The following is a 20,960-nucleotide window of genomic DNA, read 5'->3' on the forward strand; positions in this document are numbered from 1 at the left end:
GCTGATCCCCATACGAGTTAAATGGACAACCTATAGCAACAATGGTGGACACAGCTGTGAGCAACATTTACATCTCTGCCCACCTCATCCCTAATGTGAATCTGAAACTGGAGGTTGAAACCATCCAGTTGGCTACAACAGGAAGCAGCACACTCATGACTGGGAATTCCCAGGTGACAAATGACATGAAATATTTTGTGAGCAGTACCAGCGTCCAGTATCAGTGCGGGACCTCATCTTGGGGCTGCCCTAACTAGCTCCCGAAGATGCCACTGTAAAGTTCCTTGAGTGGAGGATCGAACCTGAGCCGAAGAACTTTGTATGGTCTGAATCATAGTAACCCTCTACCCTGCGAAGGACCACCCGCCCCCTCTCTACACCAGGCTGACATCCACAATGATATTCTTTCGAGCATGTCGATTTATTAGGTACAGTCCTGGAGCAGCAGCCCCAATTTTTCTGTTGCCTCAGATCGGCAGAGTTGCACCAACATCATAGAACACTTCATCCCCACCATCCTGCATAATATCCCATTCTAGAAACCATTTGGTTTCGGGACCCGCACTTATTTCATTATTAGGAAGCAGACCACTTAAATGTTGGGCGATGGCATCATTGAGCCGAGTACCGAGTAAGTCACCATATAATTGCCAGATCATCATGGAAAGCAATAAAAAATGTTCATTTAGGTTCTGTGTAGACTCCAAACCCATCAAGAAAATCACCATCCCCGCACCACCACTCATCAACATGACTAATTCAATCGAAGGGCTGAGGGATGCCCATATAACCACCACCCCTTGTTCGCGCGGAGCACATTAGGAAGGCTCGAAGGACTTATGGACAGACTGGACCAAGGAAGCTAGCCCCTAGAACCTGCTGACACAGATGTGCTGGTCACACTGGATTCCTGCGTGGACCTGGAGTTCACTTTCCCTGACAAGAAAAGCAACTGCTTCAAAAGCTCCACTCGGACCGGCCTCATTAGCCATTTGACGTGAGTCTGAAGGATTCATCATTTAGCATTAGCATTGAGGAGCCTGAACACCCCAGGGACGAGCCTACTCACGACACGGCAGGCCCCCATGAAGCAGTGTTGCCAGCCCAACCCAGAGGGGGTGACCATCATTCCCCTCGGTGGGACAGATGTAGATCGGGCCCAACCTGTACTCAATGTAAACACAGGCGAGGTGGCACTCCTTCCACACTAAACCCAGAGCCAGACACTAACATGTGATACATGCGAAGTTAGCTCTCATCATAACATCGAGCCAGTGCATAAAACATGGGTATTTATAGCCATAGCAACCTCATGTGAGGAGGTTGGAGACATCTGATGATGCCTGTCCGTGCTCCTTTGATTCGCACGGACTGCTATAGTGCATCGGTGTCTCGCCAGAGCTTGTCAGACCAGAATGTCTCATTAGTGTAATGAAGTGCAGCATGTAACAGCAAGGCAAACGGCCATCGCTACAAGAGAGTAGATTGTCTCCCACATGGCAGACTACACAATTGCGTTTCAATTGTTGCACACTTACTCTGTGTAGTTTTATGTGTTTCAGAAAATTGCCAGTCAAGACTTGTCAGTTTTGCATGTGCTGAATCCACCACCCAAAATCCTTTCATCGCCACATCAGAAGTTCCATCCCCTTAGATCGCCGCTTCCTCACACTCTTGGCAAGAGATGGTGCACTTCCATTAACCTACCACCTGGTGCTCATTTTCAACCAACCAATGCTGTTCCAAACACTCCCTATCAGATCTAAGGGGAATGGCACTACATAACTACCAGACCTTCACCAATTTTTCTCTCTCCATAAGTTCATTATCATTTCTACATACTCAACAATGCTACATGGTTAAAATGCTTGATTTTTTTTTCTTTTCTATAAAATATATATTTATTATTTTAAAATAGTTTGTTTTTATTTTATTGCTTTGACGCCAGCCGCAGGTTCTCCCTCTGGGTCGCACAGGCCGTTACATCCCAACAACACTTACTCGAATTGCGAGTGCAACGAACACGCCCGCGCGTGATGTCCGCCGTGTGAGTTAAAGTGCGCCGCGACGAACAGCAAGTCGACTACAGCGCCCAGCCGGGTGTGGCAATGCGCTAGTGTGTAATTAAATAAGTAATTCCTTTTTTCAAAACCAAAATATTAACAATTGAAAGATACTGAAATAATATGAGAATAATGTGCAATTGTAAAATAATCATGTAATATCAAATTTAACAACTAAGTCCAAAACTGGTCGGGTTTTTTTCCCGCGCTACACGCGTCAAGGCGCGAGGTCGCGCGGCGCTCTAGCGCCAGTTGCCTTCCGGCGTTCACCAGGGATAGTCGCTCCACACCCTTCGCGCAGACATCATCGCGCCAAAGCCAGCATCTAGGTGACATGACGTAAGAGCATCATAATTAAGGACTTTTTTATTCGCAATCCAGCCGCGTCGTGGCGATCTACAGTTACTTTCATGTTTTAACGTTTATTATCAAGTTAGGTTTTTCTAGGTTCATAGTTTACCGTAAACTGGGCCAACTTTGGCCCTTGAGGTCAACTTTGTCCCACACAGAGAAAAAAGATTGATTATTTTGTTTTACAAATGTTTTTAAAATAACAGGTCCTACATTAGTTAGACTTCTTTCCCATTATGTTACTGTTTAAAATATTTAGGTGGGAAATTGTTGTACCACTTCAATTGTTATAAAAGAATTAGCTGTTTCATGAAGAATTATTTAGTGCACAACTTTGTGGTGTGCGTATTTTGATTGTAGTCTAAAAATTCTGGTAAGTGTAAAATTATTTTCGTTATACATATGTCATATATATAGGAACATTTCAATATCAGCTTAATTGTAAAAATTTTTTTCAACTTTGCTCATAGTAATAGCAAATGTCAATTTAGAGGTTAGTTTTGACAACTTTGTCCTGAGTTAAAGTTGCACCATTGAAAAAAAAATCGGTGCGTTGACGTCGACCCAAGTGACGACCCAGCTCTCACAACATATTATGCCACGCCAACGTCTTCTCCTGCCTTGTGTCGTGTGTGCGCCGAATTGTGCAGTGTGGCTAGGGCAGGGGAGTCAAGAGAGATTCGCGCACGCCAGGGGAATGAACAGTAAAATACGTAAAGACTGGATAAATCATTGTAAATATTTATTTAACATTATTTTATTGTAAATATTTAATTCTATCATTTGAAGTGCTTATGTTTTGTTCTTATCATGTTCACTGGGCGACTATGTCACACCTGTCTGCGACACGTCAGGGGCGGAGTGTGACGCGGGGGAGGGGAAGGGATGAGCCGTCGCGCGCCACGCCGCAGCGCGGAGGGTAGTTAGTCGTTGCCAGGCAGGCATGAGGAGCGGTCGCGTCACGAGAGGAGTCGTGCCTCGAGACGGTCGCTGAGCTGTGAGCCAACCAGGAGGAAGTGCATCGCGACGCAGGCATAGTGGCAGCTAGGAGTCAGTTTCCGAATTATAACTTTTATGTGGCGAGTAGTAGTAGCCTCTACGGTGCATATAATATCTTGTGGGGCATTTAGGTCTACATACAGTAGCCCGTGGCATAGTGTGTTAGTGTCGCGCCACCTTTCCGAGTGCCTCTGAACTACCGGACATAGTACGGTGCAGGTTAGCCAGAGCGTAACATGGATTATCCGGTCAGAGAATAAACCCTCGTGTCGCCGCGCGCCAACCAGACTGTACCCCATGTACAGGGCCTTGCATTAATAAATCGGGTGTTCGTCGCGGACTGGTGGATATTAATTATACTTCTCAGCTTGTCCCTCCCTGGCCACCCTGGCCGAGCCCCACTCTACCTAGTACAACTGAGCAACCGGTTGTCGAGCGACGAGGGAGGGCGAGCGGAGCGACGACAGCGTGTACTTTAGGTACGTGCGTGAAAAGTTATACTCTTTTGGCATCATTAAAAAATAGTTTTTATTTGCATTCAAAAATAGTGCGTGGAGTCCCTCCGCGTGGAAGAAGTGAAACTTCGTAATGTGGACATGAAAATAGGAAGGGGTAGAAATTGATTTTTAGTGAAATCATATTGTATCAAATCAAACTTAAAAAATAAAGGAAACAAAATTTGTAACGATTCATAGATTGATTTTCAAAGAGAGAGAGAGAGGGAGGGAGGCACCTATTGAATGTCTAAAAATATTTTTTTTATGAGAAGCAGATTTTCATTAAATAAATCATGAAATCATTCAACGATAAATGCTGTTTATTTAATCAAGCGGACGGGTTCGCCCCAAGGAGAAAATTGACGCGGCGAGACCTCGTTGACATAGAGAAATGACACACACACACTATTTATGTGTCTATGAAACATGATTTTTTTCTGGCATTTAAACAAGGGAAGCCTACGTTTCACAAAGGGTTGAGGACCAACCCGAACATGCCCGAAGACTTAACCTTCGGCCAACTTCGGGACTTTGTTTTTCTTTTAACAAGACGCGCGGGAATTTTGATTAGTGAAGGCCCACAGAGACTATTCCTATCTTGCAGAATCTCGTCACTGTTCAACTATGTAACAGAACTTAACTGAATTCAACATGTTTTAGGATAATTATATTTAGTGTTGTATCTATAGCATGTTTCAATTGTTTTTCATGGAAAATTCAAAATCTTTATATATTTACAGCTTAAAAATTTTATTTTCTTTCCGGGAGGGTGCCAGGCTAACTTATGCAGCTGTTTGGTGGGTCGTCGGCCCCAGCTATGTTCATTAGGATCGTGGCAGTGGTTGAATTACTAACTAGAGAAGTAGTATCACACTCCTCAGGCAGCATGGTTGGCTGATGCCTAACTTAGGTAAGGGGGCACTGGAAATCACTGTCAATTTGTTCTCGCATTTATTGGCATGCTATGCATTGCGGTGTTACACTATGCGTTATACCTTATACTTTACCCTGACAAAAGTTTCTGATTGCTTCGTTATGGGCTTACGTTACATCTAACAGCAGTCTTATTGGAGATTTGCATGGAGTCGGCCATACCCGTAAGTTTTTGAATTACGACTCGAACAGGCTCTACGAGCCGTGAATCTACAAGTGCTTTAATGTCTTTGTTTGGGCCAGCAGACATATGCACGGCTACAATAAATTAAAACGCTTACCTCTGGAGTCAGCGAGTTCCATAATTGTCGACCCTGCAGCGTGGTCACGTGGCAGGGTTAAATCTAAGGCGGTTGGGATAAGCCCGGCTCTGCAAAGATGACCCAGGGATGTGTGGGTAACGAGAGAAAAAAGATTTAGAGGTGAGAAAGTCTATAAAACATTTACCACAATATTTCAAGACATGTGTGTGAAAATGCTGAGAGTTAATATTGTGGTCATTCACTAAAAACTGGTTTCATTATATTTGTGAGGTTCATACTGTGCAGCTATACTGCATGACTATTAAGTAAATTATATAAACAATTATTTTATGCACAAATTACTACATTCTGTTTCTCACCATAAAAGTAATTGTCCATAAAGGTACATACTGAGGTTGTTTAAAACAATAGCATGTTATGAGACTTTGTAGTGTCACCTGATGGTATAATGTAAAGAGGAAATATTACTGTGTAAGCTCTGTGTTGGTAATGCTCAGTATAGAAATTCAGTAATGTATGAGACATTTGCAGCCTAGATTGTCACTAAAGAATATTTTTTATGGAAAAAAAAAACATAAATATTAAATTTTTTTTTTGTGTCCACAGTAATCTCTTTCCATTGTATTATTTTATCCGTAACATTTCTGTATAAAAAACCCTATCATTGTAGCTTTCCTAATTGTTCGTTGGTTTACTTGATATGTACCAACACAGTGGGTGAATGTATCTTGAAAGCTATACCACATAAAAGGTTACATGTTACATTTAAATTTATATGTTCACTTTATAAAAAAAATTCATTTATGTGCTGTGGAATGAAAAAAACGAAGACACATTGAATATTTAAACACTAATATTTTAAACGCATAAAATCTTGCACTTTCTTTCTTGTACATACTAATAACTACAATGTGTTTTAAAAATAACTGACATGTCAAAAGGTAAAATTATTTATTATGAACGTTCAGCAAAAATCTTTACACTTTTCTTTCCTTTAAATGACAGCATTATTTTTTCCATATGAATAGTTTGGTAAGTTTTGAAGATAGACAATCATGAAATATAAGGTAGTAAAAAATACTCTTTATTTCTACAAAAAAAAAAATTATTTCACTTTCTTAGTTACTATCAATTAACTGGCAATGAAATAAAATTCTAAGTGAAATAAAAAGAACACTATTATAACAAAAATTCACAAAATAATTCATTTTCATTGAATGTCCAAAGAATTTAATCTACAAGAAAATGTTCTAATGTCTTCACATGCCAGCATTAAACAGAAAATAATTCTTCCTTTCTATGGAGTGTCCAAGGAGTTTAATGTTTCAGCTCATTTTCTAATTTCCTTACATACCTGCAACAAACAGAAACAATTACAAGTACTGAGAATGTAGAGAATAAGTCATATAAATGGCAATCTGGAGACAAAGTCCATAACAGAAACTGTAGAGCAATAAAGTAATACATAGTATTTAACAGAAACTATATAGCAGAAAAATAATATTCATGGCAACATGATACACACCAGATGGTCAACACATTTCATTTGGTAAGTATATGTATAATTTGATAAGCTCAATAGTTTTGGTAGGCCTATCTTATTTAAATGTATACTTGACGTCGTCTGGCCGACGACCACCCCAGAGCCCGACCTGCACCCGCCAGTATACGCTCCCGCTAACGGAACACACCCCTGGCCATGGCCCACCCGAGTCAGGCGAGCCGAACAGCAATTAAACGCAAAGCCGCGGAAACCTGAGTAGACAAGAGAAGAACCGTACCCATTCCTCCTGAAACATTAAATTAGGATTTTAGCGACAATAAAATCTCTTCCAGACACACCCGTTTGGAGTCTAGCGTAATGAGGTCACGCCTGGCGCGAGAGAAGCCGAGCCTCCCTCGGACGCCATGCCAGTTCGGCAGTTCAGCGCAGCTCACGGACCGGGGCGGACCTACGTCCCACGGAGAGGCAACATCCTTTGTCTACATCGAAAGTAACGTCCGGTAAATATAGTCACTAATTAACAAAACCCCTTTTATTGCTTAACCTCTCCGTGAGTACCCGGTCCCTTTTTTCGGTCCAGGACCTAATCCGGCCGCATCAACTTAAGGACACCCCGCACCACACTTGGTCAGCGGGGCTGCTCTTCAGCATACGGCACGGGCCGTCTCCCGCAACGTACAGAACTTTATTTAAGGTCACGCGCACGGCGCTGACCACAAACCCGCAAGGGAACTTGGACAAACTTAATTGCGGTGCGTGTTTCACCACAGTGGGCACAACACCCGCGCCGAGACATTTGCATACGGGATTGGCCGTCTCCAATCGCGCACCCCCTTAATTCAGTGTATTTTTGTATCCCGTATTTTGTATTGCTAATTTACGTTACCCGAGTAACGAGTGCCACGGAACTTGTGCGCACCCCCTTAATTCAGTGTATCTTTGTATCCCGTATTGTGTATTGCTAACTTACGTTACCCGAGTAACGAGTGCCACGTAACCTGCACGCACCCCTTAATTCAGTGTATTTTGTGTCCCGCCTTTGTGTTACGAAATTACGTTACCTGCGTACCCAGTGAGACGTCTGAGACATAACAGCATCCGAGGCCACGTAACGCGGAACACAGACAATACGGCACCACGAAATAACAAGTAAAAAACCCCCCCGGGGACCTCTGTAGAGTGTTGTATTGTGTACGACCCTCTGAATAAAAGGTACGACACCGCCACCTCAACTCCACGTCTCTTATTTAAAATCATCTCACGCAACACCGCCGCCGGCCCTAGTGGGCCACGCAGGGGCACATACATCCACGACCCCAAATTCACGACTAGAAACGAGCTAGTCTGGCGCCCACCCGGACAACACAGATCAAGAACTGCCTTTCCCCACTAGGAGCCACACCGGGACTCGAGCCCGAGACCCCGGACGACGGCATACTGTTCTTCATGTATTCACAGCTTTCAATTTTTTTTTTTTATATTTGTCAAACATTCATTTACATAAAAAATTGGAAATATCGTATACCTACATCCCAAAGAGTGTTTGGTGATTTAATGCAATGGCAAAATTAGCACCTACACACATTAATTAAAAAAAAAAACTACTACTGCTTATAAATACAAGTGGTAACAATAGTTAACAGCACTTAGCTCTTAATGTTTCTCAGGTAGATGTATAGAATATAAACGTGTGGTGATTGTAGTAGTGACTGCATTTTGCGATACTGTATGCTGCAACACTAAGTGAGATTAATGGCAAAACAGTAAATATTTTTTGTGTAAACTTAAGACAAGCAGCCAGAAAAGTAGAGGTGGTTTATTTTTATGATTTTATAAAATGTTATAGTAATTAAGTAGTAGTGTTTTGTGTTCATTGTAATTTTACATTTTATCAGATTTTTTGCAAACAAGAAAATAAAAATTACAAAATACCTTTTGCTTCCTGAAATGCTTTGGAATCATTTTGTAAAACAGCACTGTGTTACATCAATCAGTCTACCAATAGTTTTATAGTTTTAACATTCATGATTGCGATATCGCAAGCGCCGCCATGTGCGAGTCCCTGCTGTGCTTGCAAAAAGCTTGCTTCAATAAAAACAAGGGCCTCATAATCAGATTTTGTCACATATGGAGTTATGTGTTTCTTGCTGCAAGTATTGCTCTCTTGGGTAATGACTGAAAAACATATCAAGAAGTAAAAAAAAAAAAGTTATAATTTTTACTCTTTTTACTTTTGTTGATTAAAACAAACTTAATACAATCTTGTGCAGTTTTAAAAACGATAAACAACTTAAAGTACCTCAACATTCTCTTGGAAAATATTTCGATACATGTCAGGATGTGAAAAAAAGTTTTTCAGAATTTTTTTCTTTATTCATTTAAAAGCCGCAAAACAATACAATTACTCTGTGCATTTTATTTGCTGTTAGGAGAGAGGTGGGTAATAGTCTTACGTTGTGGCTTTTCCACAAACTAAAAAAAAATTAGACAAAAACTTTTTTGACACTAGTCATAGCCCTGAATTTATCCTGAAAACAGACTTTAAATTCCTACAGGTAAGCAAGTAATCAAAGTTTAAAGCTTACATTATAATACCTGTGCATTCACACATACCTGTACGTTCTTAAAGTACAAACACTGTAAAAAAAACTTTGGGACGGAGGACATTCATATGCTTCTGTTACATCAGATATATATCTTGAGAAATAATAATGAAATGTAATATATCTTCAGTATGGTGTTCTATTATACTAGTACAGGTAGGGCTTGTTCTTAAGTATAGAATATGATACCACAGGTAAAATATATACTGTAGTAGGTATGTTCTAAATCTAGAATAAGCATGGCCATAGCATAAAATACGTTACCAGAAAGCTAGTTTAATACACAAACATATTTTGTGCAAAACAAGCATTAGAATACTCCCCAACTAAAACCCCCATATAATCATGCTAGTCACATAATAATGCAGATATGGTAATGACATAAATGTGCCATGTTAATGTCGTCATTAATGTGATAATGATATTGTGATACATACTTGTCCTGAAAGTGAAATTGGTAAAAGTTCCGTATAACATATTCAAATTCATCCCTTGATCCAGAAGTCATGATCTTGTATACATTGTTCCTGTGGAACATTTTGCTTGATGTTTTGATTTGCTACATTGAAAGAACATGGGCATACTAACTTGTGTTATTACAATTTATATATGAATGTAAAACAGTTACAAAAGAAATTATTTCACAACACCTGAGATAATTTGTTTGTCTTGTGATGTTCTAGTATTTGTTATGTCCATACTCTTTCGACGTAACAAATTAAAACAGCAAGCATCTTGTACCACAAAACCAAGGGATCAATTTGGACACGTGATACGAAAAAAATTACGTCAACCTAGGCTAAACTTTAAAACCTGTAGAGAGAAAATATGAACTAAATGATGATGCATATCTCTTAATTTACACGCAAATCTGAAAGTTAGTTAAAGTTCAGTATCGCATATCCAAGTTTTTCACTTGATCCCGAGGTACATGATGCTTGCTGTTTTAATTTAGTGCATTGAAAGATCCTGAACATAACGAATACTTGTAATATAACAGTGAATAATAATCTTAAGATTATTACTAAATATGCACTTTCTTTCTATGAATTAAACACTTAACCTCACAATTATTATTAATAAGTGTTTTTGGAATCCACCAACATGGCTGTGCTGTTATGAAAATAAAAACAAAGTCACGAAGTTGGCCGAAGGTGAAGTCTTCGGGCATGTTCGGGTTGGTCCATAGAGTAAGTCCTCAACCCTTTGTGAAACGTAGGCTTCTCTTTAAACAACGACCTAGAAATACAGAGGACGCGGATTTGTGTCGAAAAGAATAGTGACTATTCCGCCTAAGCAATGGCAAAAAACGGATTTGTGTCGAATCGGAATAGTCACTATTCCATACAAGATTTAAATCTCACAAGTTGGCACGGACTTGTGCCGACCCGGAATAGTCACTATTCCGGTTCGACACATTTCCGTGTAGTGAAGATTCCGGGTATGGTGGAAGTCGGGTTAGTTGTATGCGGAAAAGTTTCGAATTTTTTTTCGATGGAATTCATGTAGTATGGTCAAACATGGACCGATCCGGATTTTATTCTAATATGAATTTTTCAAGTAGTACCTACATAACGACGATAGAGTGCAGTGTTCACGTGGTTTAGCAACGCCATCTGTCAAGTTACTCATAACTAATAAAATTGTTGAAGCTCATTGCGAATTATCACTGAGCAGGGTGCGCCAGTATACCCTTTTCCATTTATAATTTTATAATTTATTGTGTATCTCGGTTTCTATTTGCACACATGATTTATTTTATGCCTGTACTTTTTAAGTGCATAAGTTGTCAATTGATACACTGACTATGTTTCTTTATTTTCTGTGCAATACAGAATAAATTTTTACTTTTAAATATAAAAAATAAATGTCTCTGAAACATCAAAACTGCCAATCTCCTGTTCCACAATACCAGACCAAAAACTTGAATTATAATCGGTTGACACAGCTCGACAGGAGTTCTAGATCAGGTACGGCATATATTATGTTGTACATATTTGTAGTGTCCCACACATGGTGATGTGATAATTATAAAACTGACTTAGTGGTAGACGCGTGAGCCCTGTTTCCTTAAATATATTGTAATATATTTACTAACAAGTTGAGTAGAATTCATACAGTAATGCTATTATTGTAACATTAAGCCGATTGCAGGTTCAGCTTTTTTGAATTCTGCAAAAAAAAAAAATTATAAAACGTGTTACCACATCATTACTGAAATTTTAACGAATTCAAATGTTAGCTAACTTATGTGAAATTTATGTTGATAGATTTATATTTAAAATTTAAATTAATTTGCCGATTCTCTTGCATCTTATATAGCTTAAATATATTATAATTCAACTTATTTTTAAACAATTTTAAGAAAGATATTTAAATGTATGCAATTTTGATGTTACCACACATTTATTTAATTAATTTTTTAAGTATGATTTTAAAATAATTGTGTAATTTTGAATTTTGCCAATATATACTTTTTGGTTGAAAAACGCAGATTTTAAAACTAATTTGCAAGAGTAGGCAGCAAGTTTTGTTAATCTTTTTCGTTCGTTTCTTGATATTTTAATGAGTTGAAAATAAGGCGGAAAGTCGGTTTTTTAGGAGAAAGTTTTATTGTTATTTGTTTGATGCTTACTTAATTACTATCAATACAAAACCTTATTTTTGCAATACGATAAAATTATAGTTAGGTATATGTGTGTTTATAGTTATTTATTTTCTGTCTAATATATAAAGCGAGTTTTTTTTTTTTTTACAAAGACCATCGTTGGAAGAGAAGATTTTCTCAATTTTGGGGGACTCGAAAATAGTACAAACAAATAGCCTACTATGTTAGTATGATGAAAACATTTGTTTCAGTTGCAGTGTCTAACGTTCGGGTTTCTCCTGATGTATAGGTCTATTTGATGGTTTTGTGTGGGGTAGGCTCAATGTGTGATGTGTGTTAACTGCCTTCATCTAAAGTTATTTGCAAAAAAAAAATTCTTAAAAAACTCTAATAATTTCGTAAATTCTTAAGCTACAACAAATACAAATTCACCATCTCAGAAAAAAAATTGGTTGTCTTTAAGGTCGGTTTACGGACGAGAGTTTAACGTGGCAACGTCATAACAAAACATTGATGAAATGATTGCATACTTTTATAAATAAAATTGAATCATTTTTATTGAATTATCACTATTTTGTATGGATACAAAGAAGGAATGAATTAAAATCTACAATTTAATTGATAATTTACTTTTATATGCACTCATTAATTCAAATATGTTAATTACTTTAGCGAAGAGATTATTTTAACTATAACTTTTATACATGTTTGCTATTTAACTTCTTCCAATCTGTGTTATTCTGTTAAGGATACGACGGTGATAGGAAAAGTAGGAAACGAATGGGAGTGTTTCAAGTTTAATGTGCCTCGAAAAAGTCAAATCGATGGTTGTTCCAATCGACTGGAAGCGTACAATGAGCGTAAAGGGACACAGCGTAACGGGACACCGCGTAACGGGACACATCGTAACGGGACACATCGTAACGGGACAACGTGCGTTATGGGACACTTTTGACGTGACAACATCTAATAAATCGATGAACGCCGGCTGCACGGACAGTATATATATTCAAAGATGAGAGTGAGAGATCGCAGATAGAGATATGACCCTGGCAGCGAGTGGGATGAAGGGTGGAAGGGGTGCGCTGGCGGGATCACGTGTTCATCCGGTGTTGCCAGTTCTGTGTCCCACAGCCGCGTGTCTAGCCAGAGGCGGACTTTCGGCGAGGCACACTCACTCAGCAGTGTTTCAGCACTAGAAGCCCGGGACAGCAGGAATCTGCATTGGGCATCGTATAGAGCAGGGTTTTTTGGAGATGAATTCAGATACTAAATTTATAACGTATTTTTAATATATTTTTTTAGTTATAATTCTACAACCAATGGTCAGTTAAACTGGACTCTATCACATGTCATGTTCAAGGATTACGTGCACTTACACGTCCCGTAACACCGTAACATAAGCCCCGACACTCTGGTGGGTTTTCCTAGAAACACACATTTATTTTATGAGCAAACCTATTTTTTTTAATTTAGAATATTTTAACTTTTCCACATAATGTATGCGAATATTACGCTTGTGACCAAATGTTTGAATTATGTTATATATATATCTCGGATATATATATGTATATGTATATATGTATATATACATATATATACATATATGTATGTGTATATGTATATATATACATATATATGTATATGTATATATATATATATATATATATATATATATATTCGAGTTATAGGGCAGGACTATTTTTGAAATATTAAACAATTTGTAAAATACTGAATAATTTAACAGTAGTCGAGATGAGTCAAGACACAAATATTTCGTAAGAAATAAAACACCATGTACATACATATACTTGCTACACATTGACAATTTAACGAAATGTAAAAAATGAGGACATAATACATTGACGTATTAAAACTTAAGTTTATAAAACAATTGCCAAGTGCAAGTACAATAGGCAAACCAAGAGCCCCGTATCGTTCATGGATATTTGTTCTTAACTTGCAAACTTATAAACTGAAGTAATATATATGTATATATAGCCTATATATATATTTCCTTGTTTCCTATTACCAAGGAAATAATGATATATCATCATTTATTTATACATACAGAGATTTTCAATTGAGTAAAATTGTGCTTAATGCATGAAAAATAATTTTATATATATATATATATTAATATATATATATATATATAAATATATATATATATATATATATATATATATATATATATATATATATAGACAAGTTGCAGTGCCCGGCGTTGCCCGGGCTGAACACAGGGTGAATGGGACCTTTTTCGAAATAAGATGTAGATAGTAATTGTCTTCTTAATTTGAATGTCAAGTGTGCAAAATTATTTATATCACTTTCAGATCCCGACAGACGTTTTGCCAGTGCATAGTTATTTACCTGCATATATATCTCAAAATTGGTAGTCTGTATGTAATCTAGACTCTATAAAGCACTATAGAAAGAAAGCTGAAAAATAAGAAACATACTAATATTGAAAAGAAAAACCATATCACTGATAGTAGAAACGCAGTTTACATCAACATAGAGACCAAAAGACATGTATATTACTAGAACATCCATTTCAATAAATAAATCAATTTTCGTTTATTTTTACATCATAGTATACACAAAATAAACAACTACATATAACAGTTCTTCGAAATTCACTGTAATCAATATTTTAAAAGGTATGTCTCCAAAGAAATGGAAATTTTGGCGATTTTTGAGGTATTTTGGGCAAATTTTGCCCAATTTTGGTGGATTTTGGCGATTTTTGAGGATCAAATTCAAGGTTAAGGTCAAAGGTCAAGGTCACAACCATCCAAGATGGCCGCCGTGGTGTCAAAATCCAAGATGACGGACCGACAATCTTCAATCCACCGCCTGGCGCCTGCGCCCGGAGCCCCTATTATATACTACTCCCGACACTGGTGGGTTTTCCTAGAAACACACATATAATTTTATGAGCAAACCTAAAACCTATTTTTTTTTAATTTAGAATATTTTAACTTCTCCACATAATGTATGCGAATATTACACTTGTGACCAAATGTTTGAATTGTGTTATATATATACATATATATGTATATATGTATATATATATACATATATATATATATATATGTATATATATATATATATATATATATATATATGTATATATATATATATATATATATATATATTCGAGTTATAGGGCAGGAATATTTTTGAAATATTAAACAATTTGTAAAATACTGAATAATTTAACAGTAGTCGAGATGAGTCAAGACACAAATATTTCGTAAGAAATAAAACACCATGTACATACATATACTTGCTACACATTGACAATTTAACGAAATGTAAAAAATGAGGACATAATACATTGACGTATTAAAACTTAAGTTTATAAAACAATTGCCAAGTGCAAGTACAATAGGCAAACCAAGAGCCCCGTATCGTTCATGGATATTTGTTCTTAACTTGCAAACTTATAAACTGAAGTAATATATATGTATATATATATAGCCTATATATATATTTCCTTTTTGTTTCCTATTACCAAGGAAATAATGATATGTAGGCATTTATTTATACATACAGAGATTTTCAATTGAGTAAAATTGTGCTTAATGCATGAAAAATAATTATATATATATATATATATATATATATATATATATATATATATATATATATATATATAGACAAGCTGCAGTGCCCGGCGTTGCCTGGGCTGAACACAGGGTGAATGGGACCTTTTTCGAAATAAGATGTAGATAGTAATTGTCTTCTTAATTTGAATGTCAAGTGTGCAAAATAATTTATATCACTTTCAGATCCCGACAGACGTTTTGCCAGTACATAGTTATTTACCTGTATATATCTCAAAATTAGTAGTCTGTATGTAATCTAGACTCTATAAAGCACTATAGAAAAAAAAGCTGAAAAATAAGAAACATACTAATATTGAAAAGAAAAACCATATCACTGATAGTAGAAACGCAGTTTACATCAACATAGAGACCAAAAGACATGTATATTACTAGAACATCCATTTCAATAAATAAATCAATTTTCGTTTATTTTTACATCATAGTATACACAAAATAAACAACTACATATAACAGTTCTTCGAAATTCACTGTAATCAATATTTTAAAAGGTATGTCTCCACAGAACATAAAATATAAACTTCAAATAAAATTAGAACCTTATATAAAACTCATGAACAGTTACTTCCAAAAATAATTTTTTCTCTCGTTTAACTTATGTTTTCGATGTTAGAACAAATTTGAACACAACAGAACATTTTATGGCTAATCGTCCAGAGTTTCAAAGAACAAAAATATCTTACTTCAATTATATTTACATTCATTTATCCCTTGCTGTTTCCAGCTCAGTTTTTAATGTCTTGATTGCTGTTTCTCTACCAAGCTTTTTCAGCTACCAAAATGTAGTCTGGTTCTCTAATGGCTCTGCCTATGCTTTGATTTGGCACCACTACCTCAGGCAGTAAACACCTACGATAAAATCTAGTCAGTTTCGGCAACATTTCTGTTTTCCACATGAGCTTATCTCTTTCTGCTCTTTCTACGTGTAAATTCTGACGAACGCCAGACATTACTATGATGTAACAATATTCGCGTTTTTTTAAAGTCCTTTGCAGCTGATAAAATTAAAGGTGTGAACGTTTAAGAATTAAACTTCCATCGTCATTCACACGTAGAAACAAATTTCTTTTTCTTATTGCAGAATCTTGGAGCCCTTGGTAAACTACAGAAGGCACACACTTGATTTCAACAATCGCATTTTCTTCGACCACAAGTCCGTCGGGGCTAGCACTCAAATATCCCTATTATAGATCCAAAAATAAATCACATTTCTGTACAACTAATCCGGTTTGTGCTTGAAACCTCTGAATGACAATATGCTCATTGCGACGACAGTATTCCATTGCCAGTGTCGAAAACGGGGGCTTGTTAAGTAGGTAACTGTTTAACAAGATTTGAACAGGACGTAGATTCTTTCCGGCGACAAACAACGCCTGACTGGCTTTTAACCGCACACGTCTCATTTTGTGCCATAGCTCACAATAATCTTGCATTTTTGTTCGTTCTACGATATTATTTCTTTCTTCCAAAGTGACTTGCAGTGATGGGATGCAATCAACATTAATTACATAAGTTGTTTTGTCACAGAAATGATACTCCTAAATATACTAACATTGTGCACCTGTTAGATGTTAGACATGCAATTATAACATGACATTAATAATATACATTTTGATACTATTCATTACTGTTAAATAAAACTGTATAAACGTTAATTATATAACGTTTTTCAGTCACATTGTAGCAAATATAAGACGTGTTTATAATCACAATGGCAGTCCATCGGTGAGTGGGCAAAGGCGTCACCAAAACACAGAAAATCTAATTTAGTACTACTTTTAACATAGATAGATTCTTACAGTAAGTGAATTTTTAATAAAAAGTTTGTTTTACGTATACGTCTAAAAAAATATATACACATGGTAACATTTTAAAATGGAATAACATAAAGAATATTTTACAGAAATATTTCTGGATTGTTTTCTCAGTTTCTGTTTTATAATCTATTGTCGCTGGCAAATAAGTGCCAGCACGTGAAATTGACAGTAAAAATTACAAAAAAATTTATAGACATAAAATTGCATCCTAATAAAAATGGTATTTATAGCTGCATATAAAAATCAAAATTGTCCCGTATGCATCCGCACTTTTACGGTTAACATTGTCACTAGCACACAAGTGTAATGTATCTTTAATAAATTTTCAATATATAGGCATATAGAAATTATTTTTAAGCATAAAAGAAAACCTTAAATCCGTTTGAAATGTGTTTAGAGCAAATATATTTTTTTCAACTGTTAATAATGTTAAAAATGAATTTCCAGGACAGTCAGTTTTCAACCTTATTTTAAAAGTTTTACAGTAGGTCACACATAAATGTCTCATATCCGTGTATGCATAATAATAAATATAACCCTCAATGTACATAGGTACCTTTTTTATTTTTAGCATACGTGCCAGAAGCAATTTCATTTTTGCGGATTTTTTTCGCTTTAACAATTTATTGTGGCCGTTTCTTGAGGAATTTTGTGCTGCCCATAATCGCACACTGTGTACCAAGAGTTGATAAAACTTCGTTGAATAAGTCACACATAGTCGAGCGTTTCGAACACTAATACTACACAAGAGAGAATGAGTGACCACGGTGAGACCTTTGAATATATATACTGTACTGTACAGTATATATATTCAAAGGTGAGACGCTGGCGTCACACACCTTTCCCCATCCCTTCCCAACATGATCGATAGCCAAGGGCGCAGCTAGCCACGGACCTCGACGCCATAAAATCTTTTTCTTAAAAAAAAAGTCTAATTGACAGAATGTGAGTGTCGCTAGATTTTTTTATCTACACGGCTCTACCAAAAATATCAAAGTTTGAAACAAATGTAATTGTTTGTGCGTCTCCAGAAACATTTGAATTTTCAGGAACAGCCTAAATATAAAGATAGCAAACTATATTCTGTGTTATTTTTAAAACTCGCTATTAAAATAAAATTTTATCAAGTGTGTGTAAATATTCAGATAGGAATTTGAGATCTCTTGTCATAATAAATGTGAAGTTAAAAAAATTAATAAGCACTTGGTTTAGACAGGATTGTTTCGAAGAAGCCTCGGTGTGCATAACAGTGTGACATAAAATCCTCCTAAATTATATATGAAAAAACGACCACAGAAAAAACTATTTAAAGTAATGTACAAATTTAAATTGTGAAGACGAACTACGTAAGCACAATTTTTATTATTTTTAATGCATGACCATCATGCTATCAGTTTTTGTTTTTATTTGCTGTCCTGTAAAGAGTTAAACACTAACCACTGAAGTTGTAAATGCAGAACTGTCACTACCCCGCGTGCAAGGCAAGTCCGTCTCCCTGGCTCACAGTCGCGAGGGGTGGGTGACCTTCCAGGAAGGAGCTGGCAACACGGCAGCCTGTCTCCCCCACCTCGCGCGTCAACCTCTCCACCCTGCCACCCCTCGTCCACAACCATGTGCTGGGCCAACACCCTCTGGAGGGAACCACACATAACTTAGAAAGTCACAACTTAGAACTGTCATAACTTAGAAAACTTGGAAAAATCCACGTAACTTAGAAACACACAACTTAGAAAGATCATAACTTAGAAACACACAACTTAGAAACACGCAACGCAGAACCACACAACTTAGAAACGTCGTAACGTAGAAAGTCACAACTTAGAACTATCACAAGTTAGAAACACACAACTTAGAACTGTCATAACTTAGAAACACGTAATGTAGAAACACGCAACGCAGAACCACACAACTTAGAAACGTCGTAACGTAGAAAGTCACAACTTAGAACTATCACAAGTTAGAAACACACAACTTAGAAACACGTAACTTAGAAACACGCAACGCAGAACCACACAACTTAGAAACGTCATAACTTAGAAAGTCACAACTTAGAACTATCGCAAGTTAGAAACACACAACTTAGAACTGTCATAACTTAGAAACACGTAACTTAGAAACACGCAACGCAGAACCACACAACTTAGAAACGTCGTAATGTAGAAAGTCACAACTTAGAACTATCACAAGTTAGAAACACACAACTTAGAACTGTCATAACTTAGAAACATGTAACTTAGAAACACGCAACGCAGAACCACACAACTTAGAAACGTCATAACGTAGAAAGTCACAACTTAGAACTATCACAAGTTAGAAACACACAACTTAGAACGATCATAACTTAGAAACACGTAACTTAGAAACACATAACGCCGAATCACGTTACTTAGAATTTGAATGAGAAGGCGTAAATATTTTGAAAGGACTGTAGTGAGAAATATTTTTGCTTGCATTCCCCGCATTCAGAGCTGCACTCTTGTGGCTAAACAGTTACTTTCGGGTTCAGTTTGGTTCTCTGTGTATAGATGGTGCTGTTAGTTCCACACATAGCTAAATTGACTTCAGCTAATGGTTTGCTCGCCATATCTGAATTACACGTTTATTTTATTCCTGTTTTCATATGATTAAGATTTAATTTGTGTTAGTAAAACAGTTTGTTTTGTTTGTAGAGCTATAATAAATTCGCTGTTGACGGAAATTTAAAACTAAATAAAAATAAACTTGTATTATCTCATTTACTTACGTTGTAGCGTCATTAGGTATTCTTCTCTCGAAGGTTACATTTGTGTCTTTTATTTAATATAAAATTTTTACAGTTTTTTAAATGTAGCGATAAACATAATCTTGAGAATATAAATACAGAATGTATGTAAAATAATCGTTAAAACTGTAATAAGTGATAAATCACGTAATGTAGAGAAAGCAGAAACATTAATGTTCAGACGCAGGGTAGTTATTAAAATCTTTTTAACACATTTTGAGATAAAAAGCTTTAAAAATTTTATATATGAGGAACATAAATATTTAATTTTTCCATTTCATAAAATTTATATCAAGGTACTATTTTCCTGTTGATTTCCGGGGCAATACTGCACAAGCAATGTTTACTGGGGATGCAGAAAACTTTTGGCCAGACAGCTGGTTCCAACATGACGGCAAGGTTATAGGAGAGGTGGTAAAAAAATAAAGATTCATGAAATGATTTCGAACCTGAGCTTTCGCGTTTTCGCTACCTCGTTGTATTATACGTAGTGCATTTCCGAGTAACACTCATTACTTGATGTGAGATAATGAGGTATTTTTACGGGAATTAGGTTTTAAATTTAAAAGTATATATTTTTTTTACAATTTTTTTCGTTGTTACTTTAATTAATTTATTGTTTGCCTAACCTATTTTCATAGTTGTAAAATAAAATTCGATAACTATTTTCCTTTAATATACCTATTCATATTTTTGAATGAGTTACCCGTAGTTATTTATAAGTATTTTTGACTAATATTATAAAAAAAAATTAAGGGTATTTTCCGTTTATATATTTATCATAACTTTGAATTAGTAACAGTTAAGGAAAAATTGCTGTTTCTTTTCTTCGGCTCGTAGAAGTTTCAATCGAGTTCATATTTCAGCGTGACTCATGTAGCTGAAAATGCCGGTCGATCTGCTCGGTGTGACCTGCGTTATGCCCT

Source organism: Bacillus rossius, chromosome 8 (genome assembly GCF_032445375.1).
Source record: "Bacillus rossius redtenbacheri isolate Brsri chromosome 8, Brsri_v3, whole genome shotgun sequence".
NCBI lineage: Eukaryota > Metazoa > Arthropoda > Insecta > Phasmatodea > Bacillidae > Bacillus > Bacillus rossius.